Source organism: Odontesthes bonariensis, chromosome 23 (genome assembly GCF_027942865.1).
Source record: "Odontesthes bonariensis isolate fOdoBon6 chromosome 23, fOdoBon6.hap1, whole genome shotgun sequence".
NCBI classification, from domain to species: Eukaryota; Metazoa; Chordata; class Actinopteri; order Atheriniformes; family Atherinopsidae; genus Odontesthes; species Odontesthes bonariensis.
The window spans coordinates 2,808,479-2,834,951 of record NC_134528.1 but is presented as its reverse complement, the minus strand read 5'-3'; the positions used below and the strand labels follow the sequence as shown (position 1 = coordinate 2,834,951).

The following is a 26,473-nucleotide window of genomic DNA, read 5'->3' as shown; positions in this document are numbered from 1 at the left end:
CAAGAAATCTTGACGAGCTGATTTTCACTAGTTCCATTGGCGGATTTTTTTTTGCTTATTTCAAGCAAAGACGTCTTTTATTTGTTGTTTTTTCTTACTTATTTTTGGAGGGGCATTTTTTCCAGTGTGTGTTTGATATTTATATTCTGTATTTTATTTATTTATCGTGTTTTTTCTCAGTTCTTTTTTGCACCTTTTCGTATTTCAGATTACATATAATAAAATAATACAACTAATATGTTGTTGTGTTGGGTAAGGGATGGTTCAATGTGACTGAAGCCTTTTCAAAACCTGTGTCACATGCAGCAGTTTCTATGTGAGTCCCCATCGTTTGTCAGGATTGGTGAAAATGTGTTTCCAGATGCATTTATGTGCACAGTTTTCTCTTTGTTCTAACCAAACTGCAGTCAGCTGTGAGAGGCTGAATCTGAGCCCAGCAGGTGATCATTCAGCAGGTGAGCTCTTCAATCAGGGACCCTGAGATCCACTAAGAGTCAGATGTGGAGCAGATAATCGAGCAGATCAAAAAGTGAAGCATCAACAGTCTGCAGCTCCCTCTTCTGCTGCTGAAATCTTTCATTTGACATCTCTTTCAGCCTCCTGCCACACATCAGTCCTCCGCTGATAGAACAGAACAGATAGCTTTTATACTGCACTTTCGGGCTGGCAGGATCATTAAAGAAGCTGATTAGGATTAAAAAAATGACTTCTGTCCGTGTCTGACACAACGTTTCAACCCTAAACCCGCAGAAAGATGCCGCTGAGTTTAAAAGTTGTGCGAAAAACGCCTCATTCCCGACCTAAAGGCTGATGCTCGCAGGCGGATTTATTCCCAGCACAGACACAAACACAGAAGAAGAAATAATGGAGACATCGTGCTGTTGCTGTATTTTTCACTCTGAAAAAAACCTTTCTGCTGTTTGTTAGATTACACCAAGAGTGGCTCAACCTTGCAGGGCGCTGATGAGGTATCGATCCGGCTGGCCAACATCCAGTGGATCAAAGCTGCGAGACAGAATCAGGCTAACTCTGCTAAATATTGAGTGATGAGAGGTCCGTTATTTTTTGGACGGTGACCGCTTCGGTTTCCACTCATAAGGCGAGACACTACAGGTGACTAGGGTAATATTTTAAAATAATAGATATCTTCCTCAGTTGATTACTTCTACAAGTATGGAAAAAAAATGTATTACAAGTTTGAGAAATTTGTATGTTTAATTATGCAAATGAGGCATTATCTCATTAAATATGCGCACATTTGCATATATTTCCGGAAGATAGATCTGAACATATGATAAAGCCAGGTGCAAAATTCTTTTTTCATTTTGTTTACACACAAAATGTAAAGAAAATTACAGAGGGATTTCAGGATATCTGCTTTCATTTCCTAGGAAATCAAAATATACTGCCCATAGCCTAAAAAACAGATTTTCGCCATATTTTTTTTTTATTATAATGTCACATAAATCAGGCCAGGAATGATTTATCAACAAACCCTTCTGTAAATATCTTCAGAATACTGCTAAGTGTATAACTGGAAAGTTTGGTGTTAGTAGGTGCTCCATAGGCTGAGATATTGATGCTGGAAAAATACAAATAACTGATTTTGAGAAAACGGTATTTAAAGATTTAAATAGGGGAATTCAATACATTTGTATTATAAACAAATTGCTCAAAAACAGAATAAATGCTCAGGCCCTTAGTAATACTAATATTGAATAAAATAATCTTATTAATAAATAATACAAGCTCAGTACAATACAATAAAAGATGGCGTATCAGTTCACTGAGGCGTGTGACATGTATGAGCAGCCTCTGTCATTAACTCGGTTTCCTGACGACAGTTTACGGTCAGGTGTGCTGCTTCCTGATGCTTCATCAGCTCATCTAATAGATTTTATTTTATTGCATCTTGCAAAGCGTAATTGTTGCTTTCTTTTCTTTGAAAGTTGCCGTGTTATGGGGCATTTTCGGAGCGTCAGAGTCCACCATGTGATGCGTCTGAGTAAATCACGTTAGCAGAAACGAGCATTAGCTTAAACTCATTAGCTATAAATCCGCCTTTAGACATTCACGATTGGTTGCTGATAGAAAGGAAGTGCAGTTATTTGGGTTTCATATCATATCATTGTGCAGGAGACTCTGAGCTTTCCAACGGTACCGGTCATGACAGACTAATAGAATAGAATAGAAGCTTGACGAAGCTCGGCATGGCGCGTTGGAATGCTAACTTTTTGGTAAATTCGGGCGAAACGCACTGCAGCGAGTAAACAAAATGTGATAAAATAAACATTTTAATTTATGTTTTCAACGTTTTCTTTATAGCAGGTTGAAAGAACACATGTTAAAGGAGTAGACTGGCCCAAAATCTGCATGAAAAATCCCTGTTTTTGTCCGCCGTGTCTCGCCTTAAGAGTGGAAGATCGCGCTGGACCCGGAAGGTGAAGCTACATGTGTGACGTGCAACACTCATATGTTTAGCATGAAACAGCAGGCTCGTGGCTGAGAGCCCCACACACATTGTGGAAGTCAGAAAGTGATGAGAAAACATGTTTACTTTGGTCTTTTCGAGGGATTTGTTGACACGGAGAGAAATCTGCGGTAAGCGGTAAATAGACTCTACTTTTAAAGCACTTTCAGACTGCAGGCAGCTCTCATGCACGGTGCTTTTTTCACACCGATGGACACATCAGTAGACAACGCAGCATTACCCAAGGACACCTCAACATACTGATGACTGGATCTGATTGGACGGGGCTGCGGCACTTTCACACCGGCAGCCATGAAACTGTAGAAATCTGACGGCAGAATGAGAAAACTTCCAAAGACACGTTCAGTAAAACACTTGGAAGAAGCACTGAAAGATGCAGAAGACTTTTTCTTACAACTCCACTTCAATTTCTGCAGCGAGCAGCACTTCTGTGGGATGTGAGAGGTCCACTGGAGGGGGGATTAGGGAGTTAGCTGGTCTATAATACGCTCCAGTGCCTCCACCACCACCTCTGTGGGTTTAATAGGCCTGACAACAAGCATTAACAGGTGGTGGGGGCACGCTGCACCAGGGACAGGCTGCTTTTAACACCACGCTAATGGAACTGACTGGGATCAGACCCGGAGGATGGCGCTCACGCTGGGGAACATCGCGACTCCGAAAATATATGTGCGACGGCTCAAAGTCGAGCTAGTTGTTGCTCCGACGCGTCAAAAATCTGTCAAAAGTGAAACCCGAGTCCGTCAGAGTGGACCGAGCTGCAGAAACCACATCATATTTATGATATTTGTAACGTTACAGATCAGTTGAATGTCATTATTTTTTGCAGATGATACAAACGTGTTCTGTTCTGGCAACAATTTACAGGAACTTTTGTCTTCTATAGAAAGAGAGAAATCCTCAAAACCTGGTTCGATGTAAATAGATTGTCACTCAATATAAAAATAAAAAAAAATTTATGGTCTGGAGTTAACTCGTTATTATTGCGTTAACTTGTTAATTATTTAACGCAGATAAATATTTTATCGCGCATTAACGCAGGTTTTATTATTGTAACTTAAAAGTTACTTGTTTCAACATAAACGCACGTATTTCAAAATAAATTTTAAAAAACTCCTGCAATTACAGCCAAGTTGAATTGTCTTCTCAGCGTAGTAGTTCCAGTCTAAAATATCACTTAAAGGCAAAACACACAACTGATAGCAGCAAGTCATTCAAGGAAACAGACAGTGGAGCGAGGCTTCTACATAAAAACTACATAAAGATGCTGATGTTAAAAGTGTGTTTGCACAACAAATGTTATGGCACTTTCATTCATATGGCAGCACATTTAAAATAAAGCTAAAGGCTAAAAGCTATACGCTACTTTTTGATTCATTTTTGGATTCTGCGTACAAATGAGATTAATCGTGATTAATCAGGGAAATCATGAGATTAATTAGATTAAACATTTTAACCGTTGCCCAGCCCTAGTTTTTAGATAAAATAACAGTGTGTTCTCACAGAGTGTTTTTGGACTTAATAAACTAACTGCCCCCTCCAGCTTTCCTCGGCGTTGGTCAGTTTGAGGCGAATGTTTTCCGTTTACCTCGAGTCCAGCACTTTGATTCATTGAATGCTTAAATCCATCCTTCTCTACTATGTTTAAAGGCATCATCAGGCACAAAAAGCAAGCGTTTCTCTCCTCTTTGGATGCTGCTGGTGAAGATGACTCGATTGCTCGCTGTTTTGTTCAAGTGGCTGAACTCCACTTTGTGCCAAACTGGCAGGCTGTGCTCCCATTCTCATGCTTTCCGTATAAATTCAAATCTTCTCGCTGAACTTCTAACTTACAAACGGCAGTGGAGCAGGAAAAGGTCGACTCCGATTGGCTGTTGGCTTTTGGCACGCACATTTCCGCCATGTTTGATGGAGCAAACAGCCTCACAGCTGATCACCGTAACAGACCTGATATTTATCATATAATCATGTAATGGCCCAGGCTCTAATATGATTAGATTTTCATGTTTGGATCTAAAACCAGTTCCATTAAATGTCCCTGAACCCCAACGGATGATGGAAAAGGCCATTAAGGGCAAAGTTACAGCCAGATTTAGCCAAATGCTGTTAAAAAAAAAGGTTTTTCGATGCAGGAACACACGGAAAGCACGCAGCCACAGTCCTGAGCTGCAGTTTGTCAGCACTTAAGGGAGCTCTGCTCTTAACAGCCACATAATGACCTCCATTCAGGCCACTGAGGCTCCCAGAATTACTCGAGGTCAAGTTGACTCTGTCAGAACGAGTCGAGATGCTTCCAGTGTTTGTCCTCTCCTGCTTGCGCCTCCTCATCCTCCATCTCAGCCAAAAAAGAGCTGCACTAAAGCAGAAAGGCAAGAAAAGAGTTCACAGCAGATGTGGAGACAGCTGAGAACCAGGAGACTTTGTTAGTAAAGTCAAGCTGCTGTCAGCTCAACAGAAACAGCGAGACCACCGCTGATCCCACGTGGAATCTGCAAAGCTATGTTACCATGAGAAACATTTAGAATGATCTCAGGTAAATCTGCTCCATCGAATCTTTACATTTTATCCTTTCTTAGTTTGACCAATTTATTTTTGCTGTTGTCTTTGTTCTTTGTGTTTTAGTTTTTAAGATAATAACAGTGAAGTCAAAAAGATTTGATCAAGCAGGAATGTAAAACACCTTAGGTACCTAAAGTTATGTACCTAACTTACCGCACTTACTCTGGCACTAGTTCTGCTCTGAGCTGTTTGGTTTTGGGAGGAAATGCACTTATGATTTCTTGTGAGCTGAAGTTCTTTTGCCTCCCGATGTGGAACACACTGATTGTGAGTCGCTTTGGATAAAAGCGTCTGCAGAATGACCGCAATGTAATGTAAAATCAACAAGTCCTCCAAACAGAAGGGGGGAGACCAAGGGAGGGACCAATGGGGGGACCTCCAGCAGTTGTGAGTTGCTCTCAAAGTAATGAAGATGATTAAAGGGATTTTTTGTTCAGCTTTCTACAGTTATCTGACGTCTTTGTGTGCAAACTTCGGGTCTGTTTTCAAGCTACAGAGACCTTTTAATGATGTGCTGCCCGGCTTTTTACAACCTGCTTTATGTCTGTATTTATGCACAAACATAAAACGTCTGCGACAGCGGATAAATCAAATAGAATCATCAGATCTGTGACGTCCTTCTTTCTTTGTGTGTTCCTTTTGCAATCAAACATTTTGTTTGATTTAAATCTTTAGATGACTTAAACCTTAGTCTAAACATTATTACTATTCATTAATAACAAGACACAAGTTCACACTCGTGTCCAGCAATGATCCAAAGTGACAGCCTGTGACTTCCTGCAGATCCGAAGCCTCAGATGTCTGATTCCTTTTTAAAGATCCTCAGAGAAGGAAAGATCTTCAGAGCTGAAACAGCAGAGAGGCTTTAGTACGAGGTGAGCTGTTTGTGTTTGACGGGGAACAGTTGGAGAGGAAGCGAACATAAAGCTCCTCCAAGACATTTTCTCTCACTTCAGCTTGATTTTTGTATTTTTCCAAAAGGTCGTGAACATCTGAAACTACTGGCTTTTCAAAATTTGAAGGCGGTGATCTTTATCTTACTAAAATAAATCTTGATATTTGACACTTCCAACAACGTGCTGTAACATGCAGTTTGGCTGATATGAGCTCATAATGTGAACAGAACAGCCTCCATCAAACAGAGCGAAGAAACACTCACTCATCCTTTGTTTAAACAGGATAAAAGGATTGTTTGGGTTTAAAAACTGTGTTCTGGGACCAGAGATAACTCAAATTTTGAAGTTTTAGCTCAGTGATATGAGCCCCGAGCTATTTTCTGTCCAATCTCACTGGCTTTGAACTGAAGCTTGTATCTTTGGCCATAAACAGTATCTGTTGAGGACAAACAGGACAAACAGACTCAGGGACAGTTTCTTCCTCAAAGCCATCACCACCCTGACATGCACTGCACTGCACTAGGGTTTTATCGATACTGCGATATATCGATATTTCGTTTCCCGATAAAGTATCGATTTTTAAATAAGTTATTATTATTATTTTTTAATTATTGTAACTTTTTAATTAAAATTTATTTTTTAAATTATTATTATTATTATTTAATTTTAATTATTATTATTTTTTTTAAAGCAAACTTTATTGAAAAGTCAGACGTTACAATTAGTGTTTTTATGTGGGGGAGATGGATGGATGTGCGTTGAGCAGTCTTATGGCCTGTTTATACAAAACAGTGATAAATTAGTTGATAAAAATGTTGTATAAAGTGCACAGCTTTTGTGTTCGTTTGTTTCTGTTTGTCTGGCTGTGTTGTCCTTCCGGTTCAAAGGTCGGACCACCGGTCCAATCAGAGACGATTCATGTCAAATCACACTGTCCCTTTGTGTCCCCAGAAAATTATGTAAGTGTATTGAATCATATCGTATGGTATGGTAACAAATCGACTCGAATCGAATCGTATCGTATCGAATCGTATGGTATGTTAACAAATCGAATCGAATCGTACCGAATCGAATCGTATGGTATGTTAACGAATCGAATCGAATCGTACCGAATCGAATCGTATGGTATGTTAACGAATCGAATCGTATGGTATGTTAACGAATCGAATCGAATCGTATTGTATCGAATCAACTCGAATCGAATCGACTCGAATCGAATCGTATCGTATCGTACCGAATCGAATCGTATGGTATGTTAACGAATCGAATCGTATCGTATCGTACCGAATCGAATCGTATGGTATGTTAACGAATCGAATCGTATCGTATCGTACCGAATCGTATGGTATGTTAACGAATCGAATCGAATCGTACCGAATCGAATCGTATGGTATGTTAACGAATCGAATCGTATGGTATGTTAACGAATCGAATCGTATGGTATGTTAACAAATCGAATCGAATCGTATCGAATCGTATGGAATGTTAACGAATCGAATCGAATCGTATTGTAACAAATCAACTCGAATCGACTCGAATCGAATCGTATCGTATCGAATCGTATGGTATGTTAACGAATCGAATCGAATCGTATGGTATGTTAACGAATCGAATCGAATCGTATGGTATGTTAACGAATCGAATCGAATCGTATCGAATCGTATGGAATGTTAACGAATCGAATCGAATCGTATTGTAACGAATCAACTCGAATCGACTCGAATCGAATCGTATCGTATCGAATCGTATGGAATGTTAACGAATCGAATCGAATCGTATGGTATGTTAACGAATCGAATCGAATCGTATGGTATGTTAACGAATCGAATCGAATCGTATTGTAACGAATCAACTCGAATCGACTCGAATCGAATCGTATCGTATCGAATCGTATGGAATGTTAACGAATCGAATCGAATCGTATGGTATGTTAACGAATCGAATCGAATCGTATGGTATGTTAACGAATCGAATCGAATCGTATTGTAACGAATCAACTCGAATCGACTCGAATCGAATCGTATCGTATCGAATCGTATGGTATGTTAACGAATCGAATCGAATCGTATGGTATGTTAACGAATCAACTCGAATCGACTCGAATCGAATCGTATCGTATCGTACCGAATCGAATCGTATGGTATGTTAACGAATCGAATCGAATCGTATTGTAACGAATCAACTCGAATCGACTCGAATCGAATCGTATCGTATCAAAGCGAATCGTATCGAATCGTAATCAAAGCGAATCATATAGAATCGAATCGTATCGTATAGAATCGTAGCGAATCGAATCGTATCGAATCGTATCGTTCCCTGAATATCGTGCATCGTATCGTGAGATTAGTGTATCGCTGCAGCCCTACACTGCACTGCCCTGACACGCAGCCACAGTCCTGAGCTGCAGTTTCTCTGCGTTTAACAGCCACATAATGACCTCCATTCAGGCCACTGAGACTCCGAGAATGACTCGAGGTCCAGTTGATTCTGTCAGAACGAGTCGAGATGCTTCCAGTGTTTGTCCTGAGCTCCACTGACAGATTTACACAGCAACACTGTCATCATATAAGATTCCACAATGAATTAATCCTGATACATGCGACTCAGTTAAATACGAGATGAAAATAAATAAAAGTGGCACCAGGCAACAGAAGCACTGAGAGATAAGTCAAGTTTCCCCCTGACAAATGGCATAACCCCACAGCACAGGCTAACTGATTAAAGAACAAACAGATCCACCCTAAACTGCAGTTTCTGTCTGCACCGTCGGCCCAATTATCCGGCTCCAGATTCTCCTCGTGCCCCTGACGGTCGGGCCGCCCTTCAAACAGAGAGCAGTGATTTACAGTGATGGTCCGATCACTGACAGGAGGGGACATCTGGGCCGGACCGCGACTGAACGCAGGCCCACAAACATGCACAGAACACCCTGATCCACGGGGTGTTGATCCAGTGGAGCTGCTGCGCACACTGCAGCAGACAGGGAGTCACTGGTGGGTTCTGTCGGGTGTAAAACAAACCTACGACGTGTGAAACTCACTCTTTCACGTGGTTGTTTCACCTCAGACTTTCAGAGCTTCTGCTACAGGCCGTGTGTGTTTGCTGCAACAACGTAAAAAACATTTGATGCTAGAAAAGGGGAACAGAAGCAGCTCCAGTATCAAATCTCCCACCTGACAGTTCTTGTTTTTCTTCCTTCACAAAGTGAAAATTGGATCTCACACTAAGCAGCTTCGCTGCACATTTCCTTCAGATTTATTTCTCTGCCGCGTCCTAAGTCACGGGAGTTCGGCTGCTAACGCCACGTTTGACCTCAGAAACACTACGGCAACCTACATTAATCCTCATGAGATCCTATCCTAATCCCACCTCTGCTTACACATGCATGTACCCTCAACCTAACACATGCACCTCACAGTCTGCCTGGTTTGGCTGTGAGCATCTGTTTTTCATAGGGCTGGGCGAGTAAACTCGTTAGTATCGCGTTAACTTGCTAATTATTTAACGCAGATAAATATTTTATTATTAACGCATTAATGCAGGTTTTATTATTTATTTTATTATTGTAAAAGTCTGTCACTCACAGGCTTTTATTCTGTAAAAGTCTGTTGCTCACAGGCTTTTATTCTGTAAAAGTCTGTTGCTCACAGGCTTTTATTTTGTAAAAGTCTGCTGCTCACAGGCTTTTATTTTGTAAAAGTATGTTGCTCACAGGCTTTTATTATTGTAAAAGTCTGTTGCTCACAGGCTTTTATTTTGTAAAAGTCTGTTGCTCACAGGCTTTTATTCTGTAAAAGTCTGTTGCTCACAGGCTTTTATTCTGTAAAAGTCTGCTGCTGTCTGCTGCGGAACAGGAAAAGAAAGTAATCGGCGGATCCACCAAACATGGAGAAGGGTACGGAACTTTTACTCGGCCATTTTCATGTTAAAGTTCTTCCAGACGGCGGAGTCGACAGAACCAAAGTCATCTGTAAACTCTGCCAAGTTGAATTGTCTTCTCAGCGTAGTAGTTCCAGTCTAAAATATCACTTAAAGGCAAAACACACAACTGATAGCAGCAAGTCATTCAAGGAAACAGACAGTGGAGCGAGGCTTCTACATAAAAACTACAGAAAGATGCTGATGTTAAAAGTGTGTTTGCACAACAAATGTTATGGCACTTTCATTCATATGGCAGCACATTTAAAATAAAGCTAAATGCTAAAAGCTATACGCTACTTTTGGATTCATTTTTGGATTCTGCGTACAAATGCGATTAATCGTGATTAATCAGGGAAATCATGAGATTAATTAGATTAAACATTTTAATCGTTGCCCAGTCCTAGCTTTTTTTCACAGAAAGTGAGCATCTCTGGAGTCAAAGGTGCAGCAGACGAACACTCCACCGACTCATTTTGATCAGTTGGATGTTAACTGCTCTGGAGAAGAAACAACAGAACCAGAGTCCATCTTTATGAAGTATTTCACAGCCTCTGTTTTCTGTAAGATCCCAACATGGTCAGCTGTACATCTTCCAGTGAGCAGAGAGATCTTTCATCTTCCTTTCCTGTGAGGCTGATGCGTTTTCTCTGCAGAAACACAGAGAAACACTGTGTTTCTGCAGAGGTGTGGGCTATGCGAGGCGTCAGAACTACTCTGCACACTTCCAGCAGTGCAGCGGAGGCTGAAACAGCTTTTACGGTGCATATGATGACTGGTTTCCATGCCGACGTGTTGAACGGGGTCGCCGAGGGCGGCTTGCATCTTCAGGAGCTCCTCAAAATTATACTTTTACAGCATATCAATGAAATGTTTCCTCCATTAGCGGCTGGAATCGATAAGTTTGTGAGGACTTAAAGTTCTGCTGACTGACTGATGCAGTAAAGCCTGCCTGGCCTCAGAAAAAAGCAGAAACACTTCAGGGAAAACTAACTCAACTGTTTTCAGAGTTGTTCCACCTCTTCAACTTTGGCTCCATAGAATACTCTAAACATATTAATTAAATATTCCACCCACACACGTCGTACACTTCTTACTTCTTACTCTATTAACAAAATTATTACATCAATGTGCTCTTGACTTTTTTGACATCAATTCAATTAAATGGTGTTTGATATTAAAGGGGAACTCCGGGGCATTTGAAGCGCGTTTCCATTGCTAGAGGTTGTCAAATACTGATAGTAGGACACAGAGAGGTGCAAATCTGCGCTCCCTGTGTGGAGATCGCGCTGTTCGCTCAGCCTGTCATGCGAGGCTAATACGTGGTGGCTAAGGGGCAAGCGCTAACCCTTCCACGTAAAACAACAACTTGCACACTGCAGAAACGTCACACCACTTTATAAACCATCCGACAATAAAGTCACAAGCCTTACCATCAAAACCATATGCATGGTTCTCACATTACTGGCATGGGGACGTTACAAAACAACTTTATAAACAGCATGTAACTCACCGGCTGGTTGTAGGCTCGCGCATGTGAAAGCCCAAAAGAGTCGATGGAGGATAATCCCATATACAAAACAATTATCTTCTCTAGAAAAACTGCGTTCAAGTATTTAAAACATTACAACAATATTACTGGGCATGTATTGTTGTAATGTTTTAAATACTTGAGCGCAGTTTTTCTAGAGAAGATAATTGTTTTGTTAATGAGATTATCGTCCATCGACTCTTTTGGGCTTTCACATGCGCGAGCCTACCAACAAGAGGTAAGTGACATGCTGTTTATAAAGTTGTTTTGTAACGTCCCCATGCCAGTAATGTGAGAACCATGCATATGGTTTTGATGGTAAGGCTTGTGACTTTATTGTCGGATGGTTTATTAAGTGGTGTGATGTTTCTGCAGTGTGCAAGTTGTTGTTTTATGTGGAAGGGTTAGCTCTTGCCCCTTAGCCACCACGTATTAGCCTCGCATGACAGGGTGTCCGAACAGCGCGATCTCCACACAGGGAGCGCAGATTTGCACCTCTCTGTGTCCTACTATCAGTATTTGACAACCTCTAGCAATGGAAACGCGCTTCAAATGCCCCGGAGTTCCCCTTTAAGGATCAAGCTTGTTTTAGCATCATTTAGCATATAGAGGTAAACTTTAGACAACTAACTTTATGCAAAGTAAAGGAACAACAGATGAACAGATCTGTGAAGCCAACAAGGTCTCATTCCCACAGCTACTTTTCCAAAGTCCCTGCAGATATAAGCACAACATGTCCTTTAGCACCAGTGATCTGACACCAACGTTAGCCGCTAACAGATGCTAACAGATGCTAACAGATGCTCACAAAATTCCTCTTTTGCGAACACCTCTCATGGTCACCAGCACTTCCTACGTGCTCCCAAACACCTCAACCACTGACATTACTGTAAGTTACGCAAGTAAGACTGAGATTACTTAGATAAAGATCAGAAATACGCTTTTATACCGATGACACTGTGATCTATACACACACTGCGGTGATGCCAGACTGTGTTTCGGACCTTTCACTCCTTCCACAGGAGGCTACATGTCTCAAAACTGTTTAAAATACTAAAAGAAACAACAACCAGCTCTCACGTCCAACCAAAGGCCGATTGTTTTGTAGAGAAAAGCTCCAAAATGTTGCTTCAGGACATTTCGTACTTTTCATGCCTATGAAAGCAGCAGGCTGCAGCAGAGCAAAGGAGGTCGAAGTAAAGACTGTAAATATACAAAAAGACCAACAGAGAAAAGAGAAAAACAGCTTTTTTAAGGGGTAATAATGAGAATAAAACATGAAATCATAAAACATTCAGTGATCTGTTGTTCAACGAGCAAACTCTCACTAAATTATGTTTTCTTTGCATCGTTTAATGGTAAACGAACAGTTACGGATGGGACTCTGGGACATTTTGTTCAGGGAACTGAGTGGAAATGAGACTTTTAGGGGACTTCAGGATGTCTCGCCTTGGTCCATCACAGCTGACTGTTTGGGATGCAGCCATCAGAGAGAGGAAATGACCTCAGCAAACAGAGACTAACAGCCCTGGCAGAGGTTTCCTTTTGTAACGCCAACATTGTGTGAAAGCTCGTGCTTTGGGGCCAGCGTTGGTCATGTGACCTGCAGCTCATGGTGACGGACAGCGATGGCGTCGACTCCATCAGATCAGCTGCGCTGCCTGTGTTGGTCTCCCAGTAATCCAGACGTTTAACTTCTGTCTGCAGACGTATCATCATCTTCCATCCGGTCAGTTCTTACTTCTCCATTTCCTTCCATGAGTGTCAGTGACGGCCATTAGGACTAAAAGCCTCAATGTTGTCCGTATCAGGAGACAGATGTGGGATAATTACAGCCTCGCCGAACGCAGCACGTTATAATTTAAACACATTTAAGGCTCTGATGGCCTCGGTTTTTTGTCTGACTCGAGCCTCAGATCTCCGTCTTCATGACTCTCCTCCTATCTGCTCTGCTTCTTATTGTCTGCTGCTGTCAGTCTTCCCTCCGTCCTATTATAACCACTCACAAAGGGGGATGAAGTGGATGGAGTGAGGCGGTGACAGCGGATGGAGATAGAGACTGAAGAGAGACTGAAGTGTCCTGTTTTAAAGAGCAGGTAAAGGTGTCCTGTAGCATGATAATAAGGCCGAAAGGTGCTTCATTACTTGGTCCGAGGAAGGAAGAAGGAAGGCTGTCACACCTGAAAATGACCCGTCGGATGCGGCGCCATGCAAAAAATGACCCGATTATTTAATTAAATAAGATAAAAGCAACACATCTCTTTGATATTTGAATCTCCAGCTTTCCAAATAAAAGGAAAAAAGGAGATTGTGGCCATCCGGCCGTCGGTAGCGCCCGCTTGGGCATCAACCCGTATGAAAGCTTCAAAACGAGACAATCCTCCCCCTAAAGAACCACCCGGCTGCTTATTAAAGCAGGAAATAACCCAAAATAACACATCTGGTGGTTGAATTGTATCCCGTGACTGAGGGCTTCATCAAAGCATCCAAGGAAGACGGTTTTTAGAAGAAGAAAAGGCTCGGATAAACGGGGATAAACGGGGATAGCTGTTCAGAGCTAACACCAGTTAGCGCTTTTCTGCTGGACGGGAAAGGCTTCGGTTTGTTTTGTGGGGGATTCATCAGCAAACAGCCAGTGCAGCTGACCGGGAGGCTGTGTTTGCACACACGCTGTGTGGCTCTGGGAATATATTATCCATGGCAGCTTTAAGGGGATTCACTGGTTTGATAAAGAAAACACTAAGAAATGTTTGGTCCGAGGCTGAACTGCTCGTATCGCTCATATTTCCCTCCTGAGCGGTTCAGAGGACGCCGCTGTGGGACATGATTACAGTAAAGTGACCTGTGTGTGTGTGTGTGGGGGGGGGGGTGTCCAGCTGTGGCAGCTGAGAGGTTGAGTTGGGGGGAGTTCTCTCAGGAAGCTCCTTTCTGGACCTGAAGTCTGCTGTGAAAGCTCCTCTGTTGATGGCAGCTTTCACCAGGACCGCAGGCTCACTTTCCTCTAACAAAGCAACACAAACATGATCCAACCCTCTGCTTTACAAGCCGAGCCATCTTTCTTCTTCATTTGTCCTTTGCTGCTGACACTGAGTTCCTGTTTAATCTTATTACATTTAATAAAAATCTGTGTTTAAAGGAAGGTTTTGCCTTTTATTTACAGATAAATATCAGCAGAAATAACTAAAAAACTCAACTTCTCCTTTTGGAACTAGATTTAGAGGCGAGCTCTGAACGACGACTGAGCAGGACGCGAAGAGATGAAGAAGAAGAGATGACGATGTTGGAGCAACTGGCTCATCTGTTACTGCCATAAAGACGTCTCCCCACAATAAAAACTGCATTAAAATGTAAAAGAGAAAGCCAGAGTGGAGTCTCTTCAATCCGAAGCGTTCAACAGGTTCCCGGATGACTCCTCTGAGCCCAATCACAGCCTTAAGGCCACTTTGGCATCCAGCAGGCCTGATTTATTCATAGTGTGGCGGCCGTGTTGTGCGAGCGTCAGAGAGGGTCATTACCAAACATCTCAGGCTGACATGGCAGAGATGGTCGGAGTTATCGATCCGTCTCCAGAGGCTCAGCTTCGCCGCCGAAGCGCCGCTCCACCGGGCCGGCGGCGGCTCGGGTCCAGCCCTCAGCTCATTAGCACACGGAGCGCGCGGCGCGGTGCATAATGACCATGAGGGGAAGCTCGGCACGGCAAACACACACCGACAGAGAAGGCTTTCGACCTCAATTCTGATATGCAGATGGGATGAAGACGGGCAGAAGCAGATGAGGACGAGGAGAGAGGCGAGCAGGCGGAAGAAAGAGAGGTTTGAATCCTCGAGAAGGCGGAAAGTTTAAAGGAAAGAGACAAAATAAAAATGAATGAATCACTCAGCCTCAGATATTCACCAGAGCACCACATGTGTATTCATCCGCAGTGTAAATTAGTCCCAAATAAAAACACTGGCTGTGTTCCAAACCGCATATTTCTCCTACTACTCCTACTAACTTTTTGAGTTAGTATGCGAGTTTGAGTAAGCAGAAGTTCCCGGATGCATACTAGATTCTCTGAAATGTTGGGTATGCATCATGACGTTACTACTCATACTCAAACTACCCAAGATGCAACGTAACGTGACGTCGCCGATCGTCATTTCCTGTCAAAGCGGCAGTTTCAAGCTAGCTACAACGAGGGTAGGTTCACTTCCTGTTTTCAAAACAAAAGCACCAATTGTATGGTAATGGCTTTCCCTATGATAAAAGGCAACGGGTATTTTATTTTGTGAAAATAACCGGAAGTGCGTTAGCTCACTGCGGCTAGCTTTAGTAGCGCCGAATTCATGGGAACAAAATTGTAAACAGCCGGTATTTTGTCAGGTTTTCAACACGTTGGGGATCTAAACGACTACTTTCTCACCTGAAAATGTTTCAATTGTTGCTAAAGTTTACAGAGTTTAGAGCTTAAGAGAAATCAGCTTCAGGCCGGCTGATTTCAGCTCGGGCAGGAGCGAAATGCATTGTGGGTAAACACTCTGCATACTGTCTGATCGATGAGTATGTAGTATGTAGTATGGAAGTATGTAGTATGCAGTATGCAGTATGTAGTATGCAGTATGCAGTATGCAGTATGCAGTATGTAGTATGCAGTATGTAGTATGTAGTATGTAGTATGAAGTATGCAGTATGTAGTATGCAGTATGTAGTATGTAGTATGCAGTATGGTAGTATGTAGTATGTAGTATATAGTATGTAGTATGTAGTATGTAGTATGCAGTATGTAGTATGTAGTATGCAGTATGTAGTATGTAGTAAGTAGTATGTAGTATATAGTATGTAGTATGTAGTATGCAGTATGTAGTATGCAGTATGCAGTATGTAGTATGGTAGTATGTAGTATGTAGTATGGTAGTATGTAGTATGCAGTATGTAGTATGTAGTATGTAGTATGCAGTATGTAGTATGTAGTATGTAGTATGGTAGTATGTAGTATGCAGTATGTAGTATGTAGTATGGTAGTATGTAGTATGTAGTATGGTAGTATGTAGTATGCAGTATGTAGTATGTAGTATGTAGTATGCAGTATGTAGTATGCAGTATGTAGTATATAGTATGTAGTATGTAGTATATAGTATGTAGTATGTAGTATGTAGTATGCAGTATGTAGTATGCAGTATGCAGTATGTAGTATGTAGTATGTAGTATATAGTATGTAGTATGTAGTATGTAGTATGTAGTATATAGTATGTAGTATGCAGTATGTAGTATGCAGTATGTAGTATATAGTATGTAGTATGTAGTATATAGTATGTAGTATATAGTATGTAGTATGTAGTATGTAGTATATAGTATATAGTATGTAGTATGTAGTATGTAGTATATAGTATATAGTATGTAGTATGCGGTTTCGAACACAGCCACTATTTACTTCATTGTTTCAAATGCACCTTTTCTCCAGCATCTATCAGCATTTCTATCAGCTGCTGAAACCTTTCACATCACATGTTTATTCATGCTTTCTGCCTTCGTCTGAAACTCAGTTTCACTTTTGATGAAGTGGATTTGTTGCCTCCTCTTGCATCAGGTGATGAGCTCGATCCTCCTGTTCTCACCGAACTCTGGAAACTACACAGAAACATGGAAAAGGCTCCTTTTTAAAGCAACAAAGTCCTTTAAAATAAGTCTATTTTTTCCTCAAAGCGACATGTTGTCGTTTTAAATATACGCGCTTTAAGTGAAGGCCAGAAACAGAGGAAAGAAACCTTTCGAAAGGAAAGTGTTTGGTGAATTTAAAGGGGAAATATCGAAGTCTGTTTATAATTCGATGTTCTTTGAAACCTTGGAGGGGAAACTAACTACAAAATGAACTCATTTGGTGGCCTCCAAAGAGCTTAGATGGATTTTTAAGTGTTCAGGGCTGCTTATGTTTTCAGCAGTTGGACCTTGTCCATTCAGAGCGAACAGCCATTTTCTCCCAAGGCCTCATGGGAAAGACGACCATGGCAGAAGCTTCGCTGCTCAAAGCTCAAAAAGTGGCCTTCGTGGGTTTCAACACCTGCTCTTTTCCGCTTTCTCTTTGGAAAATAAGACTGAAACCTTGTTTCTAACATTCTAAAATCTTAAATTTGATGCCACGGACAGGAGGATGTTTTATCACGACTGTGTTTGAGCAGCTGGAACGGCTCAGAAATGTTTCCAGGATTTAAGGGGCAGCAGTCTCAGGCAGAGAGGGCAGTAAGGGCAGAGAGGGCAGTAAGGGCAGAGAGGGCAGTAAGGGCAGTAAGGGCAGTAAGGGCAGAGAGGGCAGTAAGGGCAGAGAGGGCAGAGAGGGCAGTCTCAGGCAGAGAGGGCAGTAAGGGCAGAGAGGGCAGTAAGGGCAGAGAGGGCAGTAAGGGCAGAGAGGGCAGTAAGGGCAGAGAGGGCAGTAAGGGCGGTAAGGGCGGTAAGGGCAGAGAGGGCAGTAAGGGCAGAGAGGGCAGTAAGGGCGGTAAGGGCGGTAAGGGCAGAGAGGGCAGTAAGGGCAGAGAGGGCAGTAAGGGCAGTAAGGGCAGTAAGGGCAGAGAGGGCAGTAAGGGCAGTAAGGGCAGTAAGGGCAGAGAGGGCAGTAAGGGCAGAGAGGGCAGTAAGGGCGGTAAGGGCGGTAAGGGCAGAGAGGGCAGTAAGGGCAGAGAGGGCAGTAAGGGCGGTAAGGGCGGTAAGGGCAGAGAGGGCAGTAAGGGCAGAGAGGGCAGTAAGGGCAGTAAGGGCAGTAAGGGCAGAGAGGGCAGTAAGGGCAGAGAGGGCAGTAAGGGCAGTAAGGGCAGAGAGGGCAGTAAGGGCAGAGAGGGCAGTAAGGGCAGTAAGGGCAGTAAGGGCAGAGAGGGCAGTAAGGGCAGAGAGGGCAGTAAGGGCAGAGAGGGCAGTAAGGGCGGTAAGGGCAGTAAGGGCAGAGAGGGCAGTAAGGGCAGAGAGGGCAGTAAGGGCAGAGAGGGCAGTAAGGGCAGAGAGGGCAGTAAGGGCAGTAAGGGCAGTAAGGGCAGAGAGGGCAGTAAGGGCAGAGAGGGCAGTAAGGGCAGAGAGGGCAGTAAGGGCGGTAAGGGCAGTAAGGGCAGAGAGGGCAGTAAGGGCAGAGAGGGCAGTAAGGGCAGAGAGGGCAGTAAGGGCGGTAAGGGCAGTAAGGGCAGAGAGGGCAGTAAGGGCGGTAAGGGCAGTAAGGGCGGTAAGGGCAGTGAGGGCAGAGAGGGCAGTAAGGGCAGTAAGGGCAGTAAGGGCAGTAAGGGCGGTAAGGGCAGAGAGGGCAGTAAGGGCAGTAAGGGCGGTAAGGGCAGAGAGGGCAGTAAGGGCAGAGAGGGCAGTAAGGGCAGTAAGGGCAGTAAGGGCAGTAAGGGCAGTAAGGGCAGAGAGGGCAGTAAGGGCAGTAAGGGCAGTAAGGGCGGTAAGGGCAGTAAGGGCAGAGAGGGCAGTAAGGGCGGTAAGGGCAGTAAGGGCGGTAAGGGCAGTGAGGGCAGTAAGGGCAGAGAGGGCAGTAAGGGCAGTAAGGGCAGTAAGGGCGGTAAGGGCAGAGAGGGCAGTAAGGGCAGTAAGGGCAGTAAGGGCGGTAAGGGCAGAGAGGGCAGTAAGGGCAGTGAGGGCAGAGAGGGCAGTAAGGGCGGTAAGGGCAGAGAGGGCAGTAAGGGCAGTGAGGGCAGAGAGGGCAGTGAGGGCAGTAAGGGCAGAGAGGGCAGTAAGGGCAGTGAGGGCAGTAAGGGCAGTAAGGGCAGAGAGGGCAGTAAGGGCAGAGAGGGCAGTAAGGGCAGTGAGGGCAGAGAGGGCAGTGAGGGCAGTAAGGGCAGTAAGGGCAGTAAGGGCAGTAAGGGCAGAGAGGGCAGTAAGGGCAGTAAGGGCGGTAAGGGCAGAGAGGGCAGTAAGGGCAGTAAGGGCAGAGAGGGCAGTAAGGGCAGTAAGGGCAGTAAGGGCAGTGAGGGCAGTAAGGGCAGTAAGGGCAGAGAGGGCAGTAAGGGCAGTAAGGGCAGTAAGGGCAGTAAGGGCAGAGAGGGCAGAGAGGGCAGTAAGGGCAGTAAGGGCAGAGAGGGTGGTAAGGGCAGAGAGGGCAGAGAGGGCAGTAAGGGCGGTAAGGGCAGCAGCTTCCATGTTTCTATAGTTTTCCTTAATTTGTGGATGCAGTGATGCATCGTGGGATGAATCGTGGGATGAATCGTGGGATGAATCGTGTGATGCATCGTGGGATGAATCGTGGGATGAATCGTGGGATGAATCGTGTGATGAATCGTGGGATGAATCGTGGAATGAATCGTGGAATGAATCGTGTGACACATCGTGTGATGAATCGTGTGACGCATTGTGTGATGAATCGTGGAATGAATCGTGGGATGAATCGTGGGATGAATTTTGTGATGAATCGTGGGATGAATCGTGGGATGAATCGTGGGATGAATGAATCGTGTGATGAATCGTGTGACGAATCATGTGATGAATCGTTGATGAATCGTGTGACGAATCGTGGGATGAATCGTGGAATGAATCGTGGAATGAATCGTGTGACGAATCATGTGATGAATCGTTGATGAATCATGGGATGAATCGTGTGACGGATCGTGTGATGAATCGTGTGACGAATCATGTGACGAATCGTGTGATGAATCGTGTGTGATGAATCGTGGGATGAATCGTGGGATGAATCGTGGGATGAATGAATTGTGGGATGAATCGTGGGATGAATCGTGTGATGAATCGTGGAATGAATCGTGGGGTGAATCGTGTGACGCATCGTGTGATGAATCGTGTGACGAATCTTGTGATGAATCGTTGATGAATCTTGTGATGAATCGTGGGATGAATCGTGGGATGAATCGTGGGATGAATCGTGGGATGAATTTTGTGATGAATCGTGGGATGAATCGTGGGATGAATCGTGGGATGAATGAATCGTGTGATGAATCGTGTGACGAATCATGTGATGAATCGTTGATGAATCGTGTGACGAATCGTGGGATGAATCGTGGAATGAATCGTGGAATGAATCGTGTGACGAATCATGTGATGAATCGTTGATGAATCATGGGATGAATCGTGTGACGGATCGTGTGACGAATCATGTGTCGAATCGTGTGATGAATCGTGTGTGATGAATCGTGGGATGAATCGTGGGATGAATCGTGGGATGAATGAATTGTGGGATGAATCGTGGGATGAATCGTGTGATGAATCGTGGAATGAATCGTGGGGTGAATCGTGTGACGCATCGTGTGATGAATCGTGTGACGAATCTTGTGATGAATCGTTGATGAATCTTGTGATGAATCGTGGGATGAATCGTGGGATGAATCGTGGGATGAATGAATCGTGTGATGAATCGTGTGACGAATCATGTGATGAATTGTTGATGAATCGTGGGATGAATCGTGGAATGAATCGTGGAATGAATCGTGTGACGAATCATGTGATGAATCGTTGATGAATCGTGGGATGAATCGTGTGACGCATCGTGTGATGAATCGTGTGATGAATCGTGTGACGAATCATGTGATGAATCATGTGATGAATCGTGGGATGAATCGTGGGATGAATCGTGGGATGAATGAATCGTGGGATGAATGAATCGTGGGATGAATGAATCGTGTGACGCATTGTGTGATGAATCGTGGAATGAATCGTGGGATAAATCGTGGGATGAATCGTGGGATGAATCGTTGATGAATCGCGTGATGAATCGCGGGATGAATGAATCGTGGGATGAATCGTGTGATGAATCGTGGGATGAATCGTGTGACGCATTGTGTGATGAATCGTGGAATGAATCATGTGACGCATCGTGGGATGAATTGTGGGATGAATCGTTGATGAATGGTGGGATGAATCGTTGATGGATCGTGGAATGAATCGTTGATGAACCGCGTGATGAATCGTGGGATGAATCGTTTATGAATCGTGGAATGAATCGTGGGATGAATCATGTGATGAATCGTGGGATGAATCGTTGATGAATCGTGGAATGAATCATGTGATGAACCGCGTGATGAATTGTGGGATGAATCGTGGGATGAATTGTGTGATGAATCGTGGGATGAATCGTGGGATGAATTGTGTGATGAATCGTGGAATGAATCGTGGGATGAATCGTGGGATGAATCGTGTGATGAATCGTGTGATGAATCGTGGGATGAATCGTGGGATGAATTGTGTGATGAATCGTGGGATGAATCGTGGGTTGAATCGTGTGATGAATCGTGGGATGAATTGTGTGTTGAATCGTGGGATGAATCGTGGAATGAATCGTTGATGAATCGCTGATGAACCGCGTGATGAATCGTGGGATGAATGGTGGGATGAATGGTGGGATGAATCGTTGATGAATCGTGGAATGAATCGTTGATGAACCGCGTGATGAATCGTGGGATGAATGGTGGGATGAATCGTGGGATGAATCGTGTGATGAATCGTGGGATGAATCGTGTGATGAATCGTGTGATGAATCGTGTGATGAATCGTGGGATGAATCGTTGATGAATCATGGGTTGAATCGTGTTCAATGATCTGTTTTTAAGCCACTGAACATCACCAAAATTCAGCAAACTCCATTCATTTATCACTTTAATCGGCGTTTCTCTTCCTTCTCAAGGTTTTGCAGCGCCGGTTGTTCCAGAGAAAAGCGGTTTTAGATCAAACTTTGAAACTTTTTGTGTAATTTTGTGTAACAACAGGAAGCAGAATGAGGAGAGCACGTATCTATGGAGGTTACGATGAGCGTGGTGTCTGTGCTGAGGCCGGTTCGCCTCGGGCAGGGTCGGTACGTGACTGTAACACCGCCCGTCTGCGGGCGCCTCCGTCACCGTGCGGCACGCATACAAACGCACACCTGTGGAACCGAGCAGCACATTAAAATGCGTCGGGCTGCTTTATTCTGCGCTGTCATCAATCAGCGAGGAGACAAAGACATCTGCGGCGTGCGGGGACTACCTGCAGATAAGCTGGCTCTGCTTCGTATTGAGCCCACAGCTCTGCGGCGCAGCTTCGCTGCTGTTCTGCTCTGTTGAGCCTTCGGTGAAATCCGACTCTGCCTTTGAATGTGAGCAGACAGGAAAAAAAAAGAGAGATATATACCTCTATTAGAACACTGCCAGTGCTCCTCTAGGCCTCCATTACAGAGCTGGACACAGTTGCTAGGAGATCCGTGATGCAACTGCAGAGACTCTGCACACATTTTCATGCTACACCACGTTCGGCTGCTTTAATTTCTCTGAAAAAAGCTATAGTCCCACTCATCCTGCTTTAATCCTCAGGTATTTCTCTCTCCTTTAAAAAAATGTGCTGTGTGTGTGTGTGTGTGTGAAAGTGTGTGTCTCTTTGCCTCCATAATAGGGCCTGGGTGGCTGATTAGCTCCCAGACACAATATGGTCAGAGACAGAATGGGCCATTGAATCCCCGGGCTGAGCCAAAATGGCTGCTCCAGGGCAGCTTCACACAATCTGAGAGGATGTGTTGCCCTGTGTGTGTGTGAGAGAGAGAAATGAAAAAGATAATGTGGGTGAAGAGGTGTTTACATGCTGCAGAGCTGCTCAGAGCATTAAAACATGACGCTTATTAAACAAAGATGATAAAACTGCAGAAAACACGAGTTCTGGTAAAGCTCACATAACTGATAATTAACCAGAAAATTTAACTTTATTCCTAATGAAAAGCTTCTAAACTAAAAGATAAAGATAAAAAACATTAAGAACAAAATGGAACTCAGGAAGAAAGTTCAAGGAGTTAATCATTGATTTTTGTTGATTCTGAGTCTTTAATCGGCGCTGGATCAGTTATAGGCAGGCCGTAAAGCATCACCCAAAGGCAGGCAGGACCCTTTCAGGACCCTTTCAGGACCCTTTCTTATCAACGCTGCAGCTTCTGCTGTCGCTACGTTTGCAGAGGAGAAGAAAAGGTTGAACCGAGATAACAACTCAGTCTCCTGTCGGCAGCTGTCAGGAGCTTTGTGTAATGGAGATGAAACAGCTCTGGTCAAAGTGTTAAACGACATCATGTTGAACACTGATTCTGGTAATGTTTCAGTCCTGGTTCTGTTGGACCTCAGCGCTGCGTTTGATACTGTAGATCACAGAATCCTGTTGCACAGGCTGGAAAACTGGGTTGGACTTTCTGGAGCGGTCCTTAACTGGTTCAGGTCCTACTTAGAAGGCCGGAGTTATTTTGTTACAGTTGGCAGCTATGAATCTGAGCGAGTGGCCATGACTTGTGGAGTCCCCCAGGGGTCAATTCTTGGACCTCTTCTGTTTAACTTGTAATGGAGATATGATGAAGAGACGGGGGTCTCTGAGCGGTTTGCTCTCTGAGTTCAGGCGAGAGGTTTGGAGAGACTGGAGTCGACCCCCTGCTGTTCCACACAGAGTGCTCAGGTGATTCTGATGAGAACAGCTGGGTGGTCCCCACGGCCCCCACGGCCCCCACGGCCCCCACGGCCCCCACTGCCTCCGCCCATAAGGAGCTGGAGGAAAAACCCTCAGCTCCCCCGGCTGCTACCAAGCACGAGTCCACAAATCCAAACCTAAAAGAAGACCCTACATTAAATGAGATAACATTTTGTTTCCATCCATTTTGGAAGCTTTTTTACTCTTAATCAAGTAATTATTTGGATGAATACTTTTTACTTTTACTTGAGTACAATTTTTGGCTACTCTACCCACCTCTTGTTATTGGTTTATTACTGAAGGAGGCTCAGACCGACTACAAGACAGAGAAGATATTTAACCCGAGAATCCTTTATTTCACCTCGGGCTGCAACTTCAGGCCTAAGCAAAGCTGCGAGACTTAAGCTGCATATCAAAGAGCTCCAGTGTTCCACAGGAGAAGAAAACAGACGAGATGAATAAACATCAGGCGGACAAAGTAAATAAGAAGAAGAATATTTTAGGAATAATTTTAATTGGTTAGAAGCTGCTGATGAAAGTTAAATCTGAGACATTTTAGTGGTCTTAAAGAAGCTAACCAACACCACTTTGATTTGTTCCGGGCGTATTTAAAGCTGCAGGTAACCATGGTTACAGGTGATACCTCAGCCAGTTTCAGGGTTAAAGTCTCTCTCTGGACACTGATTAAAACAAACAAAAAAAACCTTCAAGCCTTGGAATAAGACTCTGCTCTTACGCCTCAGTGTACAGGAAGCCGGGTGACATTTTAAAGAAGGTACACACCAGATGTGTCCAAAAACAGCTGGAAGGAAACGCAACACCTGGCACACACATTAAAGGGGAACTCCGGGGCATTTGAAGCGCAATCCCATTGCTAGAGGTTGTCAAATACTGACAGTAGGACACAGAGAGGTGCAAATCTGCGCTCCCTGTGTAGAGATCGCGCTGTTCGCGCAGCCTGTCATGCGAGGCTAATACGTGGTGGCCAAGGGGCAACTGCTAACCCTTCCACGTAAAACAACAACTTGCACACTGCAGAAACGTCACACCACTTTATAAATATATAAAATATATAATATAATATACAATATATTACAACAATATTGTTGTAATGTTTTAAATACTTGAACGCAGTTTTTCTAGAGAAGATAATTGCTTTGTATATGGGATTATCGTCCATCGACTCTTTTGGGCTTTCACATGTGCGAGCCTACAACCAGCCGGTGAGTTACATGCTGTTTATAAAGTTGTTTTGTAACGTCCCCATGCCAGTAATGTGAGAACCATGCATATGGTTTTGATGGTAAGGCTTGTGACTTTATTGTCGGATGGGTTATAAAGTGGTGTGACGTTTCTGCAGTGTGCAAGTTGTTGTTTTACGTGGAAGGGTTAGCTCTTGCCCCCTCGCCACCACGTATTAGCCTCGCATGACAGGCTGAGCGAACAGCGCGATCTCCACACAGGGAGCGCAGATTTGCACCTCTCTGTGTCCTACTATCAGTATTTGACAACCTCTAGCAATGGAAACACACTTCAAATGCCCCGGAGTTCCCCTTTAAGGGTTTAAATTCAAATGTTTTCCTGCCATGTTTTTGGTCAGTTAGGGAGAGAAATCTTTCACGGCCCAGACAGCCAGAAGCCTCGGGGGGCTTCATCCTCAGCAGCCGAGGACGTCGATACGGAGGCTCAAAGGCAACGAGTGGAGGGGCCGAAGGTGGTCCGGCATCAGAAGAGGAGCAGAAAACTGTTTTAGGGTTCAGAAACAGAGTCAACCGCATGATGGTAATAATGTTTACAGGGCTGTGAGAGCTCTGGGACAGCTCTAACCAAACTGGGAGGGTTTCTAAGGTGGCAAAAGACAGAATTACAAACAGAAAACCAATTGTGAATATGAAGGAAAAGCAGAACGAGGCGGCAAATCTGCTTTTTATGAGTTCCCTCTCATGCTGCTGCATATCTTTACAGAAGCTGGAGATAATTTCCGCCTCTCATCTCACATTTTCCCCTTCAGGTGAATTTTCCAAACAGACCTGTCAGGTGATGTCAAAGAATCAACCGAGAGGCAGAAAGAGGACCGAGCGGATGAATAAAAGAAGGCCGTCATCCCCGAACGAGGAAGCGGAGGAAACATGATTACAGCCCGTATTTCCGATCACTTACTTCTCCATTAGGGAGATGAATGAGGGCCTTACAGGGGGACGCCAGCTCTGCTGTGAAAAATGACGCTATTACCTGTTTGGGCCGAAGAAAAAACAAAAAGGGGGGAAAGCACTGTCTGTTTGGGGAGCTCTTCATGCTCTGCTATTCACTGCTGCTGGAGGAAACTGGAGTGTGCACTTCCTGTGTAGACACTCACTCAGCAATTAGTTTGTGAGAGGCGCCGCGGCGTGCGGGCCGGGCGGAGGAGTCGATCCATCTCAGGGAGTCTGACATATTCTAAATGCAAAGTTCCACTTCCAGGCGTCAGCACACATCAGCGTGTGACAGGCTGCTCACGAGCAGGTGAGTTCGGCTGGAAAGAGCACAGAAAGATGCTCCGTGCTCCTCAGGTTAGGCTCTGAATGAATCCAGCTCACAATCCTTCGTGTTCATATCGCACAGAAGAAAACACAAACTGCGTTCTGTAGCAGGTCAAAGTCGGAGGATTAAACTGTGTGACGGAGAGATGCTGAAAGCTGAGAGCTGAGGCAGCAACAAGAAGAGGATGTGCAA

General features: G+C 44.1%; 1 protein-coding gene across 2 annotated transcripts in view; it reads right to left on the bottom strand.

Annotated features, from left to right (window-relative positions):
* Positions 1-26,473, bottom strand: part of grid1b (glutamate receptor, ionotropic, delta 1b) — a 664,549-nt gene that overhangs the window by 97,984 nt on the left and 540,092 nt on the right. The gene's annotated exons all lie outside the window — the stretch shown is intronic.